General features: G+C 36.8%; 1 pseudogene; it reads left to right on the top strand.

The window, feature by feature from the left end:
* The first annotated feature begins 10,327 nt into the window (after positions 1-10,327).
* LOC149177709 (putative eukaryotic translation initiation factor 5-2) lies at positions 10,328-11,479 on the top strand (annotated as a pseudogene).
* The last annotated feature ends 421 nt before the right edge of the window (positions 11,480-11,900 follow it).

The raw sequence follows: 11,900 nt of genomic DNA, 5'->3' as shown, positions 1-11,900 counted from the left end.
TGCTGGAGGAATCGTTTTATGAAGTCAGAAGCTGGGGTGTGAGACCGGGAGGTGGAAATCAAATTTCTTGGGAGGCAAAGCGATCAGCAGAGTGAGTGACATTGTCCCTATACACTGTTACGCTAGGCTGACGCAATGACTACATTGAGGCAGCGCAAAGGCAACAAGGGGCGAGCCATTTTGTGGTTGGATCAGTCAGGATTTCTTGTGATAGTGTGAGGTGCTTCTCACTATTCTTCTGCCAGTGATATTCTCTGTACTGGATAGCCAGCAAGGCATCTAGAGATTGTATTAAGGAACTACTGCGTAATAATACAAACCCTCAGCTACTGCATCGATTTTCCCACATTGGGTTTTTCTTGGGACGTTTTTCCAAAAATAATAATGCATTGTGATGTGTTTTTCTCTCTTGTTCAGTTTCCTATTTCCGCTTATAATTTAATTGGTGAAGAATGCAGTGTATTAGTTTCGGTTTTTACTATAAGAAACAGTAAATAATTTGTTCAGTAATTAACAAATAGAAGGAACTTAATCAGTTGCTGCAGTGGTGATTCAGGTAATCAAATTTTCACAAGTTACATCAGGATTAATGAGGGTTATTGTTCACAAAGTAGTCCAGGACTAAAGGAATCCTAGGGGGACATGGGAAAATAGTCATACATGTAAATATAATGGTTCACACAAGCTAAGGACCCTTGAACCCAACACGACTAAATGGGTGGAGTCACCAAACATAGAGCGCTTAACACTGAAAAATAAGGGAAACCAAAGTTAGAAGCTATCCTACTAAATACTATAAGAACATTAGAGATATTTGTGAGTGAAAGGATTACTATTTGTCTTGGTGAAATTCGCAAGAGATGTGAGCACGCCACGAACCTTGAAATGGAAAATCCAACTATCTGGTTGCCAAAGCAATTTTTCAGAGTTGCGCTAGATGGAACAGAGACTCACCATCTCGGCCAAAATCCTTGAATGAGGCAGAAGGAAACTGAGGAGATAGGTTAGGGTTAGAAGGACAAGTCCCCACCATTAGATTCATGAGACTTCAATTGCGACTATCCACCTCGACGCAGTATGAACAAGTGAAGGTTGCATGAACAATGGGGTTGTGGAAGAGTTTAATAGGTACACGATAACCACATCCTGCTTTCAACATGCCACTTGGAATTTGGCAGAGGGATCCCTAATTCCAGTCAAACTATACATTATAGGAACCCACTGAGGTATGAGAAAGTCACTTGCATTGGTTATTTTCCCTTAGTGCTAAGGGTATATGAACTTAACACATTTATAGCTAGATTTCCAACTAAGAATATAATATGGGAGCAGAGAGTGTAATACTTTTATTTAATGTTGAAGCATATATTATTACATGGAAGTAGGAGAAGTAAAAATCTTGTATGGGATAAATAGGATGCTTAGGTAACCCACCCTATAATCATTTAATTGAAAAAAAATTGTGAAAATCAAGTATATGACAATATTTATTCCCATAAATAATGTTGGGTAAAGCTACCATAGGTTAAGATTAAAAATAAACTAAGAATGATGTTGGATAAAGATCCCATAGGTTAAGGTTAAAAATAAACTAAGAATATAGTAATATGATGAAAAATCTATACATTTATAATAAATCTGCCAACAAACAACCACAAACACGTAGATCTAGGCAATATGCTCACTATCAACCCAATAAAACTTATATATGTTTTTAATAGCTTCAAATAATGCAGATATAGAAAAATCTACTCACTACCAATTCAATAAGAGTAAAATATGCTATTAACTAATGGAAAAACATGTAAATCTACATAAACAATTTTAGCATGGGCTCAAAGTCCCTTGGATTTATTAATAAATATCACCAAGATAGTCAATGTCTCCTTGAATCTACTAAAAAACAAGAATAAAACAACTAAAACTTTTGGATCTACAAATATAAGAAATAATATATGAATAAAATATCTTCAATTTGCATCTAATTCGTCTCTATTGCTATAAAACTTAGAAATAAGACTAATGTGGGCTATAAATTGAATTGTATGGTACCCTGTGAGCAATTTGGTATGGATTATGTACGACTATACTATTGTATTATCCATACAATGGATGGGAATGATAGTTTAAAACAACGATGGAAGATAGATGTAAAGTGGTTGAAAATGAAACTCAATTTTTTAAAATTGACCTTGCTTTAGAGTTGAAAATTGAAACAAAACGTGGTTTTAGTGAAACCATTTTGTCTTTTTCATGTGTTACATTATTTTCTCTTTTCAATGTGCTACCCTAGTGATCCCTTGATTCGTCTCTACTAGTACCAATGCCTAGGTCATATTGCTATGACATACTTCATGGGTCTAATTGAGGGGTATATGTATGGATTTATGTTACACTTTTTGGCAGGAGAGGGTACGTTGTGTTATAAAAAAATAGCTCGATCGAGCCCTTTTTTTAGTGCTTGATCGAGTAATATTTAAGCCCTCGATCGAGCTATTTTAGGGCTTAAGGATTGCTCGATTAAGAATTAAAACAAACCCTCGATCAAGCTCTTGTGTAACATGAGGTTAGGGGTTCGATCAAGCCAATTTTTTTTAAATTTCCTACCAATACATCCTGGGCACGAAATTAAAAAAGGTGGATCGATCAAGGGTTACTTAAACCCTCGATCAAGATATTTGAAGTTTTACCTTAAACATTCGATCGAGCATTTTAAGTGCTTGATCAAGCTGCTGAGAGCCTTAAAAACAAATTTTTAGCTCCCCTTCTATAGATTTCTCTGCAACAACATTTTGTAGCCTAGTGGACATAAGGTAGTATTTTTCCTTAGGTGGAAAAGTTGATCATGTTGGATTCATGAAGGAATCCTCTATCCAATGGAATGTGAGTTTGACATTTTCGAATTTATATGATATTTTTACATCTATTATCTTTTAAACATTTTGCTTGAAATGTTTTTGGAAAAATTCAAAAGTGTTGAATGAAAAATCAATAACATAAAATACACAAAATGAAAAATGAAAAAAATACCACCATCTTCAGTTACGAGTCCTCTTCAAAAGGGTACTCTTGGTTTTTTAATTTATTAAATAGTAGAAAAAAGTCTTATGTTAAAAAATGCAATTCAAATATTAATTCACCAACTTCGAAAAATAATAAAAAATATAATTTTGCATAAAAAAAATAAAGTTTTAATATGCACAACTTAGTTCTCTCTTTGTAGATCATGCTCATATATATATTTTTAAAAAAGTATACATTTTATACTAAGTTACGCTACATGAACACACACATACATGTATTTTTTTTCTCGATTAAGACTAATTCTATTAAGGAAAAATATTGTACAAGAGGATACATATCAGAGATGCAGAGAACCGGCAACCGGAAATGATAAGACTATCAACCTTGGTTCCGAAGAAGGAAATAAGCAAGCAAGGAGCTACAACGAGTCACTGGTCACTTGAAGAAGCAGTGATTCCTACCCTGAAGGTGTAGGGGCGTCAACACGAATCTTTTTACCTTTCCTTTTTTTGACTTCCACCCAACCATTTTGGGGTGGATGAGCAATAACAACTTGAAGATTGGGTTCCTCCACAGGAGAGCCCTCCTTTTCTGAATCAGAGGAGGAGGACAAATGGACACGTTTCTGAGCAATGGCTGATTCAGTGGAAGGCCCCAGACCATCTGTGGGAGGGGCCTCGAAATGAGGCGACTGAGGCAGCTCTTCATCACTATCTTCATCTTCAGAGCTGGAGGGATCAGAATTCTCGACAGGAGGAGGAGAACAAGGAGCCCATCGTTTAGCCTTGGGATTGGAGACGTTGGCCTTGTTCTCTTTTGTTGGGCGAGATGGGCATGTATTCTTCAAATGCCCAGATTGGTGGCAATGTCGGCACCTGAAAGCAGTGTTCTCGTAATCCAGTATCTGGGTCCATACGAAGTCGTTAATCTTGAGATTGATTTGTTCTGGAAGTCCTTTGCTCAGGTCTAATTCCACACATATTCTTGCATATGAGTAGAGACCTTTGGATTCCCGCCAAAAATCACCATGAATGAAGCTACCCAAGGTGTCTCCTATGGCTTTGAAGACAAGAGTACTCCATAGGTGGGCAGGCAAGTTTGGAAGTCGGATCCATACAGGTGTCTTAGTAATGACTGCTGTAGCTGGATCAAAATCTGGGAACCAAGGAGTCAAGAATAGTCCTGCTGGTCCCATGAACCAAGGGCCTTCTTCTAAGACCTTTTCATAGTGCTTACTATTGTCAAATAAAACAATGAAATAACCTTTCGAGCAAAAAAATATCTTACAGTGATGTGTCCAGTTTGCATGGATCCATGCATAGAGATCCTGAGATCTCGGCCACAATCCATTGAATCTGCAAATGATGGCTCTTTCTGCAAAATTTTGAAGATGGGAAGCCAGATCATCATGCCTGAGTTCAACAAAGGGAACTTCTTCCGCCTTGTCCACCAAGAAGGCTTTGGATTTAAGGGCTTCCGGGGGCTTGGGGAGCTCAGAGTGAACAGCATCTTTGTATGAGAAAGGCTGAGAGGAGGAAGACTGTCCCGCTGCACCTCCTCTCAAACGGAGGGTTACCACTACAGAGTTGTTCCTAGAAATACTGTAAGCAGAGATGGAAAAAGGATCTTCAAGTTGTTTACCTTGAAAGAGGAGTCGCTGAATACTTGAAGGAATCCCCACTCTACGCTCTAGTTTCAGTTTGAGATCCTGCACCTGATCTGAAGGGCTGATCCATTGCATGATGGTGCTGCCTACAGGCTGGGAGATCTGGATTTGAAAGGAGTCAGGTGAGGGCTTTGAGCTTCCTTGAGCAGATCTGCCATGGCCATTTCCCCTGCAGGGGAGCAGATCTGCAAGATCTTGGCCAGGATGTGAACAGAACTCTGGATCTGGCCAGAGCGTGGACTGTTCTTCCTTCTGGGTGACTGGATCTGGCTGATCTTTGTCAGATCTGAAGCCATGACTGTGCTTCGGAGGGCGAGAGGTTTCCCCATATCTTAACGGAGGGCGAGTGGTTTCCACAGAACGAAACCCCAGCACTGCTACAGAGACGGAAATATTGAGCCCGGTCATGTCTGCAATAAGGCTGTCCACATCTTGGCCATCCTCCAGAGCCGAATCGAGATCCTTCAGGTTAAGCGCATTAGCTGACAGAGAAGTACTGTTGAACAGCTCGCGCGAATCCCGCGAGGCATTCCCTTCAAGAGACAACGCCAAAAGCTCCGTCAGTATGTCGGTCTCCAGCTTCGAATTCCCCGAGTTGAGATCCCAGACGGGAAAGATATCATATTCATCCTTGGCTTCTCCGGCTGTGGCCATGGCAGAACTAGGGTTTTCGGCCTGCTCGGCTATGTGATCTTGGAACCGGAATCTCTTATTGCAAGAGTAGTCCAACACACACATACATGTTAAGATGTGTGAAAAAAAAAAAATTCTCAGTAAGACTATGCTAAGTAATTATATTATGTACAGAATAACATTACATGCAGTGAAACTAGTTTCCCATGGCCATCTGTGGCACTGTGGGTTGGCAGCTGGCTTTAGCATATAGATGTATCCAAGCTGCCTCAAAACTCATCAAAAAACTTCTTTTAACTTTGACATTGCCCTCGCAGGAGCTGTGACTCAAAATACTACCCTCGCAGGGGCGACCGTGGACATGTGCAAACGCCCAGAAAATACTTGCTAACTGAAACCAAAACAGAGAAAGACCTGCAGACAGACTACAAGACCCATATAAAAGCATATATTTTATCCCAAGCATAGAAAGCGACCGAGACAGAAGACCTCAAAACAGGACCTGGACAAAAAGAAGGATGGTTGCGCCCATGTCTGCTACTCCTCTGGTTCCATTTCCTCTGGATCCATTTCCACGATCGGGACCCATCCATATTCTTTCTGAGGTTCTGCCCGTACTTCTCCCGCTCTGGACGTGGACGCCTCCTGCGTCTGAGTTTGGACGGGTGCCTTCCCAGTTGCTTCTCTCGCTTGTTCCTCAGCCTTGCCCGCCTGGTCCTCGGAGGGCAATTCGCTGCTGCTCGACCCGGCATTGTCCTCCTCTGCGACTCTGATGAAGAGGACTGAAATGTGGGCACTGAGGCTTCCCAAATTGAACACTGCGGTGCCAAACGCTGGAAGCTCTGGCTGTCCTTCACTTGGGTTGCTCGTATCCAAGAACTGAGATGCTTGCAGGTGGGGAGTTCCAGCCCGTCTATAACAGTAGCAGCAGCAACAATGGTGGTGGGCATCCGCTGCTGGAGGGCGAGAGGAGCTTCCACGCCCAGTTCCGCGCCTGCACGGTTGTCGTTCTCTTGTTCTAGCCATGTTGGCAATGGAACTGGCTGCTCGAAACAGAGCTTCCAATGCAAGGTTCCAATTCTTAGCACCTGCAGATAGTGCTTTGCTATCTCTCCCTTGCGTTGCAGATAATTCAGAGTCCTCAGCGTCTGCCAGAAGGCAGAGAATGTCCCGGCACGTCTGCGCAGCGAGCTTGTCTTGCTGAGAATGGCGTAACTCCACCCTTTCACCCATCTTAAGTTCATCAGCTGGCCCTTGAACCTTGAGCGCCATGAATGCGCCCTGCCCTCACAGCCTACCTCCATTAATGCCATTAAGGCTGTTGAACGGGAGCCCCTTCATTTATGTCTGCGGCGGCGTCCCTTACGTTCCTCCACGAGCTGGCTCGTGGCAACACTTGCTGGCCATGTGGCCTTGCATTCATGCTTGTGCGAACACCCGCATCCGGGTAGATGTGTGAAAATTTACATGAACAAGCATTTCATTTAATGGAAAATTGACAAATTATATGACACTAATTTTTTTTGCAAAAAATATCATTAGGACAACAACATAATTCTCCATAAATTGTATTTTTACTTCAATTCAAACTTCACAATGCGTATATGAATTTTGAAGACTTCAATTCAATAAAAGAATAAAATTTTGAAATTTCATTGCCACAATTAACCCAAAAGTGTAAACTATATTTATTCATTCACCCTGAACTTTGATACCATATTACATAACTCAACACAAAAAAAACTAGTGTAACCAGAAAACGTTATCTATATTGTACTCCTTAATGTGAAAGTGAGTGAAAGCTTACTTATAAAGGTTTACAAGCAAGTCAAAGTCAACCTACAAGCAAGTCAAAGTCAACCTAAATTATGAATGTAGGATATATCGAGAAATGAATAAAAGGAAATAAAAAATGAAAGTATGTAATAACATAAAGTCGAATTAACTTTATTACTGCATATATTTGATATCTAATTGATCTTTATAAACTAATATTTACTGTAACAAGTGCTACATGGCATAGCCCCTATCTAAAATTTATAAAAAGTATAACGAATAGTCAAATTTAATTTGACTAATAATACTTTTTATTAAAAATAATTATTTACTCATACTTATAACAAAATGTGATTTAAATGTTATGAAAGAAAATTCATGTAAATAGTTATTAGTTGTACATTAGGTATTGAGAATTTACCGTAATAATGGGATCAAATAATATGATTCTATATATATTGTTTATTAACATCGTACTACTAGAAAGAATTAGAAATATATATAGATACACACATTAATGTGTATAATGTTGTAGAAAATCTTCACCAAATCATTACATTCAAGGAAAAAAAACAATTGAAAAAGCTTTATATATATATATATATATATATATATATATATATATATATATATATATATCTTTTTTCTATTTTTTTGTTTTTCCTTTATCTTTTTTCTTGTTACCAATTCTATAACTACCATTAATATATATATATATATATATATATATATAACTATTAGCAATTGCACCACATGTTGCAATGGAAACAATGCAAGGTTGTAGCACAGAAAAGGGTAGCGTAGAAGAAAGAAGATGTCGCACCAAAGAAGCCATCGTGAAAGAATGAGAGGTGAATTCTTCTTCCATGGAAGCAAGTCATGGAGGTTTCAAATATATTGATGATAAGAGTGATCGGCAAGTAGACACTCCAAAAATGCTAGGAAGATGCACTGAAGAGGCAGTTCCAAGGGATGAACTCTCATGTATCACTAAACGGTCATCAAAACATACATACATACATACATATATATCTATATCTATATCTATATCTATATCTATATATATATATATATATATATATATATATATATATATATATATATATATATATATATATATATATATATAACCAACATAATATGTTCACATATATAAAAAATAAATTTTATAGATATTGAATTAGGTAATTGGGGGTGAAATTTTTTTGGTGATTGATATCAAATGGAAAATCTTTGTGGAAATTGATTGTTCACAAAAATACCTCCATTCAACTTGGTTGCATAGTGTAGACATGAAGCTTCATGATATAAAAGCTTCAGAAATTTGGAAACACTACACTAATCTCTTTGGTGATACAACTTAAAATGGTCAAACATATTTAGTTCACTAACTAATCCTCTTCAGATTCAAACTCAGTATTTTTGAGCCACTCAACAAATGGTTTAACATTTTTCCACATTGAAGAGTTATTTCCTTGGAAACCCAAAGTATGATTAGCATACCATTGGAAAATAACATTTTATAATACATCATCATCATATAAAGCTTTTAGAACCAAAGAAACTTCCTTGATTGCAACTGCACTCATATGCTTCAAAAAGAATCAATTGCATTCAACAAAAACAATTGGGAATCTTCATTATGAAGAGCTTTGGACAAGTAAATATTTCTCTTTGCAGCCTCCTTGGAAAATCCTTTCATAAAACATTTTTAAGGCCCTCAAACAATGCAATCATCACTTCCTGAGTAGAACCACTAAGAGATTGTATGTACTCCGCCAACTGATTAGGAGACTTTCTCCTTTGAAGAAAATCATTAAAATCAACAAGAAGCTTAGCGTGAATGCTTAACCCTTTAACTGTCTTCAAGTTTTTGTCATCAACATCACTCTCTTCTTCCTTATCACCACTCTCTAGCATAAGTTCTATGGATTTATTACCATTCTCAATAGCAGGCATGCTCTTAGGCTCAACCATTGTGTTCTTTGAAACTGTCTTCCCTACAACCTTCATATCAGTATGTTGCTTTGTATCTTTTTTTAGTTATAATTAACATCACCATTACACTGGTAGCAAGAGTCAGTTCCTCCTTGATTCTCTTATGAGTAACCTCAATAGAAGTTTTAGTCTTCCATTCCACTTCGTCATCATGGTCGTCCTAGCTCCCTTGAGGATATTGATCATCCTCATCAAAATATTTCTTCTATGCTACTACCTTATGACATTTTCTTTATAACATGTGGTGCAATTGCTAGTCATACAATTTATAGATGTAGTTGTTAATGTATAAAAATAATTGGGTATATTTTTTTTAACACAAGTATGAAAAATTCTCAATGACTTTGTTATGAAGTACTAAGTAAATCATGATATTCAATGTTCAAATCCTTGGGGTCAAACAAAAAAAATCATAAATATGAAAAATATGATATTTCTTTAGTGAGAATAGATTGGAGTAATAATATGCTTGTTAAAGTTCTAAGTTTGAAATCATGTAGTTACACATCCAACTATATTAAATATTGTGAACTTAAAAATAAAATAAATAGAAAAACACTATAAATTTATTATTGTGGCCCAGGTCAGATACAATCCCAACATTGTAAATTCATTGTTTCATTCTAACAAAATCAAAATGGATAGATTCCCATTTGAAAACACTCATTATACTATTTCATAGATGAATTCACTTCGTGGACAATTTTTTCATTCATCTAGATCTAAAGTGCCTCCTTTAAAATCTTCTTTCCAAAGTATTCATACATTCTACTCAAAGAAATTCATAAATAACACAGAAATAAGATAAGAGTTTACCCCAATAGAAAGATAGGAAACCAAAATCCCTCTAACACCAAACCTTCCTTAAATAGCCCGAGAGGCAAGCACGCAAGATGATTAAGTGGTGTCACCGAAGATATTAGTGTACTATTTCCAAATTGCTAATGCTTTTATATCTTGAAGTTGCCTCAAGATTTTCCATTTTGCCTCATATAAAAAAATTGACTTGTTTTTAAACTTTGTAGACATATAACCTTGGATATAGACTATAATGTGGGGTATGGTAGATTGTCTTTGTGTTGATATGAGATCGATTATCAATGCAGAATGTGAGCTCCACTAGGCCTTACGTTGGTGTCATCCTGGGTCATGTATCCAACATAATCAAGAATGCACAATTTACATCGTATGGGAAAACATACCATGTTCCCAAGTATGATGGCAAGCACAATGGCTCTCCAAAACATTTGTGCGAGCAACCGTGATGATGCTTTCTATAGATATAAGATGTTGAAATTGCTTACTAAAATAGAAATACGAGGAAATGGAATCCATACCAATATTGTTAATATGGTAGATGTGGAAAAATATCTTGGAAGGAAACCTTCTTACATGACGAAGTTCTTTGGATGTGAATTGGGTGTTGAGTCAAAGATTGACGAGAAGACTAGAACTTCTACTGTTAATGGCTCCCATGCCAATGAAAAGATGGTTTCTTTGCTGGAAGTTTTTATAAAAAATATATGTCCAGTGCTATGGATGTGGAAATCTAGAGACAAAGATTCTAATATCAAAGACAAAAATGTTATCCTTGCGATGTGCTACATGTGGGTACATTACTAATGTAGATATGAGGGATAAGCTGACTACTTTTATTTTGAAAATATCCTCCAAAAAAAAATAAGGGAGGAAAAGATAAGAAGTCACTGAGGAGGGAAAACATAATCAAGAATCAAGAATACAATAGTTTACATCATATGGGAAAACATACCATGTGCCCAAGAATGATGGCAAGCACAATGGCTCTCCAAAACATTGGCGCAAGCAACTGTGATGATGCTTTCTACAGTTATAAGATGTCGAAATTACTTACTAAAATAGAAAGACGAGGCAATGGAATCAAGACCAATAATGTTAATATGGTAGATGTGGAAAAGTCTCTTAGAAGGAAACCTTCTTACACAACAAAGTTCTTTGTATGTGAATTGGTTGTCGAGTCAAAGTTTGATAATAACACTAGAACTTCTATTGTTAATGGTTTCCATGACAAAGAAAATATAGTTGCTTTGCTGGAAGTTTTTATAAAAAGATATGGTCTAGTGCTATCGATGTGGAAATCCAGAGACAAAGATTCTAATATCAAAGACACAAATGATATCCTTGTGATGTGTTGCATGTGGGTACATTACTGATGTAGATATGAGGGATAAGATGACTACTTTTATTTTGAAAAATATTCCAGAACAAAATAAGGGAGGAAAAGATAAGAATTCATTGAGGAGGGCTAAAAAGGAACACATTAAATACGGGACATATTTAGATGAAAAACATAAGAACATAAAGAAATATTCAAAGAAGAAGAAAAACAATGATGTGAATTAAAAGGTTTCAAAGAAAATTGATTTACTATGAGAGGAGAAAGAAATATGCAACAAACTTGTGTGGAAGGAAAGCAACATTTTTCCACTTTTTGGGAATAGAGTATGCTTTTCTTAGGCATAAAAAGCCTTTTTCTTTTATTTATAGGCCCCTGCCTAGCCAAATACATAGGAAAGTCTCACAAAATATCATGTTGACTAAAGGAAAGCTTGTGGCTGCTACCATAAGAGTTCACCATGGTACCTATGAATAGTGAATTAAAGTTGTTATGTTAGCTAAAAGAATTATTTAATTAATTTTCAACAAAAGATCCACTCCTCTCCTATCAAACATTGTAAATTTTTTATGTGAGTGACTATCTTTATTGATATATCTATTTTGTAGCTCTGCTTTAAACTAGTTCATCCAATGGTAAATTTTGAAT

This window comes from Pinus tabuliformis, chromosome 4_1 (assembly GCF_031772625.1).
Source record: "Pinus tabuliformis cultivar Carrire ecotype Pingquan chromosome 4_1, CPIR1, whole genome shotgun sequence".
Taxonomy (NCBI): domain Eukaryota; kingdom Viridiplantae; phylum Streptophyta; class Pinopsida; order Pinales; family Pinaceae; genus Pinus; species Pinus tabuliformis.
The sequence above is the reverse complement of the archived record's forward strand: the minus strand, read 5'-3'. Positions and strand labels throughout refer to the sequence as shown.